We start from the raw sequence: 11,498 nt of genomic DNA, 5'->3' as shown, positions 1-11,498 counted from the left end.
CAACGTGAGCAATATGGGGCCGAAAAAAAACCTAACTATGTCCACGGAGGAGGTCGAGGACATAAAAAGGTCACTTGACTTCCTTTCGGAAGAAGTTTCTGCTGTAAGGATGCAGCAGAAAAACATCTTGGCACTGGTGGAAGAGGTAAAGATGCTCCGTATGCTCAATGCTGAGAAGGACAAGCGGCTTGCCTACCTTGAAAGTCGGGTAGCGGACATTGAGCAATATACAAGAATAAACGACATTGTCATCACGGGAATAGCAATTAAACCTATATCTTATGCAAGGGCAGTGACGGCAGGTAACGATGGCTGTGAGCGACATGCAAGCTCAGCCGAGCAACAGGTAGCTGAGTTTCTGCAAACTAAAGGAATAACTATGGACTCCAACCAGGTTGAAGCATGTCATCCACTGCCCAGAAGAAACAGTAATGACAAGCCAGCAGTCATTCTGAAATTTGTCAACAGGAAGCACAAAGTTGCACTTCTAAAGCAGGGTAAGTTGCTCAAAGGCACAGACATCTACATCAATGAACATTTGACAAAGACCAATGCGGATATTGCAAAGAAAGCACGTCACTTGAGAAGAATGAAAAAAATACAGAGTACATGGACCAGAAATTGCAAGATATACATCAAGCTTAATGGATCACCAGAAGAGGCCAAGATACTGATGGTGAGGAGTATTGAGGAACTGGAAAAGCTCGAATAAGTATCCTCAATAGAAAATCAACTGGAGTGGACTTGGAACTGAATGGAGGTAACAACACAAAACACAAACATAATGCTCAGGGACACTACTCAACCTACATCAAGCAACAATGGACATGTAACACAGTGGATACAAGAACATGAACAACTTCAACTAACGTTTGATTACAGTGAAAGCAGCACTCTGGTCATAGATCAGGACATCGACCCAGACAATAATTTCTTCTCCACCACAAACAACACATGTTATTATTACAGCAATGATCAGTACAATATGGACATCTTAACAAAAGATAAGCTATCTATTATCCATTTCAATAGCCGGAGTCTATATAAAAATTTTAGTAGCATTCAGGCTTACTTAAACACATTCAAACAACCATTTAATATAATAACTATTTCTGAGACCTGGATTACGACTGAGAAGGGAATGCACTTTGAGATGGAAGGCTATGAATTCATACAAAATAACAGACAGAGTAAAGGTGGGGGTGGTGTTGCAATCTATGTTGATTTGAATGTGAAATTTAAGATTGTAGAGGCTATGACACAGGTGGTGGACAATCTTCTTGAATGTCTCACGATACAGATTTGTGTTGAAAAGAAAAAAGACATTATTATAAGCTGTGTCTGTAGAGCTCCTGGTTCTAGCATTGAAACATTCTCAGAATGGATAGAAAGTGTGATTATACAAAAAGGCAACAAAAATATTTTGATTTGCGGGGATTATAACATTGATTTATTAAATCCAAATAAGCAACAAAATATTGATGATTTTTTAAATTTAATGCATAGCCTGAGTCTCTTTCCTACAATCACTAGACCCACGAGAGTAACATCACAGAGTGCTACTCTGATAGATAACATATTCACCAATATAATAGAAAACAGGACAACAAGCGGGTTATTAATTACTGATATTACTGACCACCTTCCAGTGTTCACAGTATATGACAATAACTTCAAATCTGAAATTGGGGTGTATAAACAACAAAGAGGAATTAGGACAGATGAGACAATTGCTACTCTAAAACATGAATTAATGGAACAGAACTGGGATGCAATATATAAAGAAAAAGATGTAAATAATGCATACCATAAATTGATGAGTATATTCACTTCATTATATAATAAGCATTGTCCAATCAAGGAATATAATAAAAAAACTAAATATAAGAACAGTCCATGGTTGACGAAAGGCTTAAGAAATGCCTGTAAAAAGAAAAAATTACTCTATAGGAATTTCATAAAACAGAGAACAGAAGGCGCTGAAGATAAATATAAGAGATATAAGAATAAATTAACCAGTATTATAAGATTAAGTAAGAAAGAATATTATAAGCATAAATTAGAGGATAACAAAAATAATATTAAGGGGATATGGACTCTCCTAAACCACATTATTAGAGAAGGTACCGAACAATACATATTACCAAAATATTTTGTTATAAATGATACTGAAAATTATAATATGGAAGAAGTAGCAACCAGTTTTAATCAGTTCTTTGTAAATGTTGGGCCTCAAATAGCAAAAAACATACCGATTCCAGCGCCAGATGTAGGCAACAGAGATAAATTAATAGAAAGGAATCCTCACTCAATGTTTTTGAAGGCAGTTGATGAAAATGAAATCATTAACATTGTAAAGCAATGCAAAAATAAAACATCTACGGACTGCAATGGGATTGATATGATGTTAGTTAAACAAATCATTGAGGGGATTTCAAAGCCACTTGTGTACATCTGTAACTTGTCATTTTTAACTGGTACATTCCCAAAGAAGATGAAAATTGCTAAGGTCATTCCTCTTTATAAAACTGGGAGCAAACACATTTTTACAAACTACAGACCTTGCCACAACTCTCAAAAATATTGGAAAAGCTTTTTCACAGTAGAATGGATGGATTTTTGGAAAAACATAAATTATTTGCAGAGAACCAATATGGTTTTAGAGTAAACAGATCAACTGCACAGGCATTAATGGAATCAATCGAGGAAATCACAGATGCAATAGATAACAAACGACATGCAGTGGGAGTTTTCATTGACCTCAAAAAAGCTTTTGACACAATTAATCATAATATACTATTCAATAAATTAGAAAAATATGGGATAAGGGGAATTGTATTAGACTGGATAAAGGATTATCTGCGAGAACGGCAACAGTATGTAAAGTTGGGTAATCACTGCTCTGGATATTTGGACATAGCTTGTGGTGTTCCACAAGGGTCAGTTTTTTATATAAATGACATGTGCAAAGTCTCTAAAGAACTAAAACTCATCAATTTTGCAGATAATACAAATATCTTTTGTTCAGGTGATAACATCCAACGAGTGGAATCAGTGTTGAATGAGGAAATGAAAAAAATAAAAATGTGGTTCGACTGGAACAAATTATCATTAAATGTAAGTAAGACAAATTTTATGATATTTGGCAAAGCGAACATAAAGATACGAATAGAAATAGATGGGACTGAAATTGAAAGAGTGCAGGAAAACAAATTTCTTGGGGTTATACTAGATGACAGGCTGAGTTGGAAGCCACACATCAAAAACGTAAAGTCTAAAATTTCAAGAAGCACGGCAGTCATATACAAAGCAAAAAAATTACTGGATTATCATTCACTTCGTACACTTTATTGGTCTCTTGTCTTGCCCTATTTGCATTACTGTGCTGAGGTTTGGGGGAATACTTATAAAACTTCACTACAGCCACTTATCATTCTGCAGAAAAGAGCAATAAGGACTATTCATAAAGTCAACTACTTGGAACACACAAATCCACTTTTCATACAATCCAAACTATTGAAATTCACTGACATAGTATCTTACCAAACAGCAATCATCATGTATAGGGCAAAAGCAAAACAACTACCAGAAAATATCCAAAACTTATTTAGAAATCGGGAGGGAGGTTATAAGTTAAGGGGGAATCACAACTTCAAAATCTTAAACATAAGAACAACCTTAACAAGTTTCTGCATCACTATAACTGGGGTCAAACTATGGAACAATCTAAGTGAGAAACTCAAGCAAAGTCCAAATATCCACCAGTTTAAAAGAATGTACAAAAATATGTTGTTTAGCGGGTACAAAGGCTAAAAGTGCCAAAGGGCTACACACAAGTTAAAATGAAACAGAAAAATAAGTGTGAAAGTGTATCTACTTGTGTTCTGTTGTAGAATTACAGTATATGTTGAATCATTGGTTTAATGGATAAAGTGAGAAAGGGGTAGGAATCTAAAAAGCTATGCTTCTTCCTACTCCTTTTCGAGCATTCTTTATTGATTTATTTACTTATGTATTATTATTATTATTTATTTATGTATTTTTTTTCTGTTTGTTGGTTTATATTTTGTTTGTTTGTTGTATGGACTTATATGTGGCACTTTAGAGTGTGATTTGTTTTGTTTTTTCTTTTTTTGTTTTGGATGTTCGAAATAAAGATATCAATCAATCAATCAATCAATCAATCAATCAATCAATCAATCAATCAAACAAACAAACAAACAAACAATTGTGTTGAGTGGAATCACATAGAGTAAAATTACAATTGATGAAGATTCAGGGTAGCAAGGAAATGATCCTGGCTCCACGGTGGCCATTGAATGACCTTGAACGTAACCAAGAGGCCCTGAGCATCACTGTGCTGGAAACATTTGTTACCAGCAGGATCTTATCGGAAATATGTCCGGAACAAATTCAGGCTCTAAGATAAGAGAGGTGGCAGAGAAAAGAAAACGAAACCTGACTCACAGACCCACACGCACACAAACACAAGAGGACTCTCAGACCACTGTCTAGTGATCTCAACCTACAGGCAGAAGTTACAAACTTCTAAGCCTGTGGTTAGGACTGTAAGGAAATGGACAGTGGAGTCAAAGCAGAACCTCCAAGCCTGCTCTGACTGCACCGATTGGGTTTGTTCTGAGACATGATACATTAGCTTTTGTGAGGACTTGTGTTTGCAGACTAAGACCTTTGGCGCAACATCTACGTACAAACCTCAGGATGCTGCGCAAAGCCAACGAGGAGGCCTACAGAAGTGGGGACAGGCACGCCCGGAACACACTGACCCGAGAGATCAAGAAAGCTAAGAGGAGCTATGGACAGAGCTTGGAGAGACAACTCTCTGCCAATCTTGATCCCTCAACAGTGTGGAGAGGCCTGCAGCGCATCACGGGCTGCAGAACACAAGGCTTGCAAACCAGCTAAAGAGGTTTTACTGCAGGTTTGAATGGTCCACCCACACAACAGGACCTCCTGAGTCACAGTCAACACCCACACCTACCCCCACAACCCCCTGTTCACAATTCCATCGTCGTTATCACCTGCTCTTTCTCTTCCAGAAGCCGCGCCCGCACTTTAGATCCGCGAGGAGGAGGTGTGTCAGATGTTCGGGAGACAAAATGTTAGGAAGGCACAAGGCCCAGGCGGCGTGTCCTCCTCCTGCCTGAAAGTCCGTGCTCAACAGTTGGCACCCACCTTTGCACGGCTCTTCAATCGTTCCCTGGAGCTGTGTGAGGTGCCTCTGTGCTTCAAAAGCTCCACCATCATTCCGGTGCCCAAGAAGCCTGCCATCACAGGTTTGAAGGATTATAGACCTGTCGCCCTGACATCTATGGTCGTAAAATCCGCTGATAGGCTAGTGTTGAGCCACCTGAAGGACACCGCGGGCCCTCTACTTGACCCCCTGCAGTTTGCCTACAGGGCAAACAGGTTGGTGGATGACGCAGTCAACATGGAACTGCACTACATTCTGCGCCACCAAACTTCCCGGGGAACGTACGCCAGAATCCTGTTTGTGGACTTCAGCTCGGCGTTCAACACCATCGCTCCTGACATCCTCCACCAGAAGCTCGTCCAGCTCACGGTGCCTGCCTCCACCTGTCAGTTGATCACCAGCTTCCTGACCAACAGGAGACAGCATGTGAGGCTGGGGACCATCACATCCGACATCCGGACCACCAGCACTGGCGACCCTCAGGGGTGCGTACTCTCCTCATTGCTCTTCTCTCTCTACGCTAACGATTGTGCCTCTGGCGACTCCTCGGTGAAGCTCCTGAAGTATGCGGACCACACCACTCTCATCGGACTGATCCGGGATGGTGACGAGACTGCGTACAGACAGGAGGTGGAGCGGCTGGTCCACTGGTCCAGCCAAAACCACCTAGAGATGAACCCGCTCAACACCGTGGAGATGACGGTGGACTTCAGGAGAGACCCTTCATCACTTCCACCCCTCACTATCCTAAGTAATGCTTTAATGCTTTTAATATTTGCCACCTCTTTGCATGTTCTTCCCATGCTTGCATGGGTTTCATCTCGGTACGCTGGTTTCCTTCCACATCCCACAAACATGCATGATTGAGCTCTCCAATTTGCTCATAGCTGAGCGTGTGAGTGCGTATGGTTGTTTGTCTGTGTGTGCCCTGCAATTGGCTGGCAACCAGTTCAGGATGTCCCCTGCCGACTGCCCAGAGTCATCTGGGATAGGCTCCAGCAGGCCCTGACCCCCTTGGGGAGAAACGGCTCCAGCATGCCCTGACCCCCTTGGGGAGAAGCGGTTTGAGAGATGAATGAGTGAATTGTTTTTTTCATATTTTCCCCCAATTGTTTCTACTGCTTCCATATTTCCATGCAATGATGTTGTCGTGTTCTGGGTTTTTGGACTTTTTTCCGAGACTGAACTGCTCTCAGCATCTTGCCCTGCTCATAGAACGACTTTACCGCTGTTTGCAACTTGCGTGAGTAACACTGCTTATACGTAGAACGGTATTATATATATATATATATATATATATATATATATATATATATATATATATATATATATATATATATATATATATATATATAGAGAGAGAGAGAGAGAGAGAGAGAGAGAGAGAGAGAGAGAGAGAGAGAGAGAGAAGATAATATATATATACATATATATATATATATATATATATATATATATATAGATAGATAGATAGATAGATAGATAGATAGATAGATAGATAGATAGATAGATAGATAGATAGATAGATAGATAGATAGATAGATAGATAGATAGATAGATAGATAGATAGATAGATAGATAGATAGATAGATGTAGTATATATATATATATATATATATATATATATATATATATATATATATATATATATATATATATATATAGTGTATATGTATGTGTATATATATATATATATATATAGATATATATATATATATATATATATAGTGTATATGTATGTGTATATATATATATATATATATATATATATATATATATATATATATATATATATATATATATATATATATATATATATATATATATATATATATATACTACATCTATCTATCTATCTATCTATCTATCTATCTATCTATCTATCTATCTATCTATCTATCTATCTATCTATCTATCTATCTATCTATCTATCTATATATATATATATATATATATATGTATATATGTATATATATATTATCTTCTCTCTCTCTCTCTCTCTCCTCTCTCTCTCTCTCTCTCTCTCTCTCTCTCTCTCTCTCTATATATATATATATATATATATATATATATATATATATATATATATATATATATATATATATATATATATATATATATACACATACATATATGTATTAGGGCCCAACAACAACAAAAAATTAATTCCTTTTAGACTGCCGCTAATTTAGCTATTTCACAGAATAGTTGTCCTTGTCTGTTATTTGCCCTTTTTTGAAATTTTGACACTTGTTTTATTCTTGCACTTGTATTATTCTTGCACTCATATGCGTTGCAGTGACAAGTGAATTTCCCCGTTGTGGGATGAATGAAGTTCCATCAATCAATATCATTTGGATAACCAAATAATTGTCTGATTAATTAAAACTTTAATTAATTGGTCAAACGTTAACATATGCATAACTTTACCTCTGATCTTGTTTCTTCCCTCTGCTTGAGTCATTTTGTTTGTAATATTTGTCTTCTTTTATTCTTACATTTTGGACTTGTGCATGTACTGTATAAGTTTGATGCTTTTGTCATTTAGCTGAGAGGATCCATGCTGGCCTTGGCCCTCATCACTCTGGAGCTGGAGACCTGTTGTCACCACTGGCTGGCTGTCACCATCGAGCTGCTCAGGAAGGCACAGGTACGAGAGCGCCTTCAAATGTGGTGATTTCTTGGGGCCACACGGAGACGTAATATACAGGCGTAATATGTAGACCCGATAAACCAATTGTAGGGCACATAGAGACAAACAACCATCCACACTCGCACTCACACCTATGGGCAAGTTGTGCTCAATCGGCCATCATGCATGTTTTTGGGATGTGGGAGAAAAGTGGAGATCTCGGGGAAAACCCACGCAGGGATGAGGAGAACATGCAAATTCCACACAGAGCGTTGGAATCGAACCCGCCCCCTTTGGACGGTGAAACGGACGTGCAAAGCAGTGCCCTCGTGTGCCTCGAGATTTTTTTCCCCAAAAAAGGTGTGCCATAGATGAAAAAAGGTCGGCAAACTGACCTACAATATGCCCGTGTTACAATTACGACACAGACCTCAAAAAGAAAAGAGAGTGAACATTGCCATGTGTAACTTTTCCTCAGCGGTTGCCTCATACAGGAGTTCAAATATGCTGAAGCTTATGTCGACTTTGCATCAAATAATATTCCAGGAGTATGGCATGTTTTATACTGAACTAATGCTGGCAACTTATTAAAATAACGTCTAGTTCCATCCAGGACAGGGTCAGATGAAAGTAAATAGTTGTATTTTGGGTTGAAATAATACATACCTGATTTTGTCTCCGTTTTCGTCCTCTTAGATTGACACCTCGGAGTTGATTCGGAGTCGAAAACTGGTTGCGAGTCGTCATTCCAGACCCAGAGCTTCCTTACCTCCAAACACTGTCTACATCTACCAACCTCTTCAAAGCCATACCAATTGCTGAATTGCAGCACAGGACATTCTGGGTATACAATCAGACTGCATCACACATACGGTGTCAGACACAATATTCCATACAGCAGTAAAAACAAAAAAGAGATCTCAAGGCTTAATCCAATGTGAAATACATTTGCTGGATTCCGAATTTTTAATGTTAACTTCATGCGGATCAGTAATTCAAATGCCCCGCCCATTTCAAACACTAATTTCATGAAAGTTAAGTCATTCCACCGCAGTGTTTCTTATCCCACTTATTTCCCACTTGTCTTCAGGGAGCTTCACTTCCTCCATTGAGCCTTCCATGGCAGCAGCTCGAGTGAATGAGCGATGCGGCACCGTCCTGTCCACCGCCAACCGCAGCAGCCACGTGACCCTCCTCTCTCCTCGCAAACAGTTGGGTTGGCTCAACCGCCTCCACAAAGTCACTGTGCGCTGCAAGGCCTCGACAAAGCACAAGGTAACACGAGCACACAACTATTTTTGTTTGAAAATGTTGGAGGATCAAGTCAGTTTAACGTGTTTAACGTCCAAAACATACCGTAATTTCCGGACTATAAGCCGCACCGGACTATAAGCCGCACCAGCTAAAATTCAGGGATATTTTAGTTTTTTTCTTACATAAGCCGCACCGGACTATAAGCCGCACGTGCACATGAGTTTTTTTTACAAAGAAAGACAGTACACAGAAAGCCGTAAAAATCCATAAATACGCCGCGCCGCCATTTAAGCCTCAGGGTTCAAAGTAACCTTCTGAATAAAATGCATTAAAAGTTCACATTCATTACAACTTGTTTTTGGTGAGCAAAATGTCAGAAGAATTGAATTTAAATGCTGATTGATTGGGTTTTAATACAATGCAGATGGTCCAAACAGCGCCACTGCTTTGTGTAATCTCTGAGTCACATGGCAGAGTAAGAGAAAGGGTTTAGAGCCCTTTGACGCAGGTCACCTAGCGTGCATTCCTACTAAAGCTCATAATAATCACAAGCAACACAGCCAGAATAAACAGCAGCCATAGTAGTGTTTCAAAATAGTATTTTTGCTGTTGTTTTTTTCTTCAAGATACCGCACAACAGTGGTCCACAGCCTTTTTACGAGTGTATAAAAGTGATCAAGTCATCACAAAAAATCACGAGAAAAATCTTATATAAGCCGCACCTGACTATAAGCCGCAGGGTTCAAAATTTTGGAAAAAAGTCGCGGTTTATAGTCCGGAAATTACGGTACTAGGAATTATCATAAAACTAAATTATAAAATTGTAGTGCATAACTCACTAATTGAATTGTGTGATTTTTTTTTCTTTTCATTGCATTTCGTGTATTTCAGCAAGTACAACACACTTCTTTAAAGTTTAATTCACATTTTGTTTACATGACTTCTCAAAAAGAGAAGCGGGTTGATAGTGCCTCTAGCTCATTTCTAAATGCATCTTAGGCCACAACTTCCGTTATTCGTTGGTGTTTAACAAGCTCGAGATATGAACTATCAAGAGGAATTGAACACGTACCTGGATGATGTGAGAGACGTGAGACGCAAGTAACGACAGTGAGGGGGGAATCATAAAAACGTGTTGATCAGTTTTATTTCGATCTTAAAAACAGAAAAACATATCAGTAAAATACAAAAGGAAAAAGAAAACAGAACAATACCAAAATGTCCCAAGCAAGTCGTAAATAACTTACACAACAACAATGAGGACAGCTCGAAAAGGAGTAGGAAGTGTCATGCTGTCATGTTTTGTGAGTTGTTTTTGTCTTGTCCTGTTTGTCGTATTGCCACTTCCTGTTTTGTTTTGGTAACTCTCCTCTCGTTTCAGTTCCTGGGTCCTTCCTCTTCCCTGATCCCAATTGTCTGCACCTGTGTCCACACCCTTCTGTGTGTATTTAGCCAGCGTCTTCCCCTTGTCTTGTGACAGTGCGTCTTGTCCCGTCTTGAGCACCAGCGATCGTGTGATTTACAGAGATAACCTGAGAGAACCTAGTTTAGAAGAAACCTTTTTGTCAAGCCTGAGCTCTGTGTTTTTCAGTTCTGTTCTTTGCCACCGTGTTGTTCCCTCGTTTTGAGGCGCTTTTGGTTTTTGCTGTCTCCAGCCTTGATTTCCCTCATTATGAGCCGCTTTTGGTTTTTTGCTGACTCCAACCCAGTGGTTCTTAACCTTGTTGGAGGTACCGAACTCCACCGGTATCTTATGCGCATTCACCGAACCCCTCTTTGGTGAATTTTTTATTTTTTTTTTTCAAATTCAAGACATCGAGGTTTTTTACTAGTGCACAAAATGAGCCATGCATGAACATCACCTTTTTCAAAGAACACAACCAACATAATGCATGAACTCACAACAAATTACACACCTGCAGTGTGACTTCTGCTGTTGCCTTTGCAAGACCAGTTCAGACCAGGTTAAGAACCATTGGTCCAACCTGTCAGAATAAATTCCTTTTTTGTTGGCGCTCTGCATCCGAGTCCTCTCCTTGATTCAAGCCTGACAGGAAGAAGTTAAATAACTTCAATACGACCGATACAATATGTATAGAATTATTCTCTTATTTTTACCAGCTGTCGTGGGAACAAAAATCCATCTTGTTACTGTCATACATGCAGATCCATCCGTTTTCTGTACCGCTGTGTACCCACTACGGGGTTCGCGGGCGTGCTGGAGCCTATCCCAGCAGTCATTGAGCAGTAGGCGGGGGACACCCTGAACCAGTTGCCAGCCGATCCCAGGGCACACAGTGACGAACAACCATCCGCACTCGCACTCACACCTAGGGGCAATTTGGAGTGCTCAATCGGCCTACCAAGCATGTTTTGGGGATGTGGGAGGAAACCCAC

The 11,498-nt window shown here is 39.3% G+C and overlaps 2 long non-coding RNA genes across 2 annotated transcripts; one reads left to right on the top strand and one right to left on the bottom strand.

Moving 5' to 3' along the window:
- Positions 1–7,759: 7,759 nt before the first annotated feature.
- LOC125979237 (uncharacterized) lies at positions 7,760–9,093 on the top strand. The gene is made up of 3 exons (XR_007485261.2): positions 7,760–7,865; positions 8,544–8,691; positions 8,938–9,093. It is a non-coding gene; the product is annotated as an uncharacterized lncRNA (long non-coding RNA).
- On the bottom strand, positions 8,966–10,433 carry LOC137840859 (uncharacterized). The gene is made up of 3 exons (XR_011087976.1): positions 10,349–10,433; positions 10,174–10,256; positions 8,966–9,106 (listed from the first exon to the last, which is right to left on the bottom strand). It is a non-coding gene; the product is annotated as an uncharacterized lncRNA (long non-coding RNA).
- Between the last annotated feature and the right edge of the window lie 1,065 nt (positions 10,434–11,498).

Source organism: Syngnathus scovelli, chromosome 13 (genome assembly GCF_024217435.2).
Source record: "Syngnathus scovelli strain Florida chromosome 13, RoL_Ssco_1.2, whole genome shotgun sequence".
Classification (NCBI taxonomy): Eukaryota; Metazoa; Chordata; class Actinopteri; order Syngnathiformes; family Syngnathidae; genus Syngnathus; species Syngnathus scovelli.
Note: the sequence above shows the minus strand (reverse complement) of the source record. Positions and strands in the feature narration are given on the sequence as shown.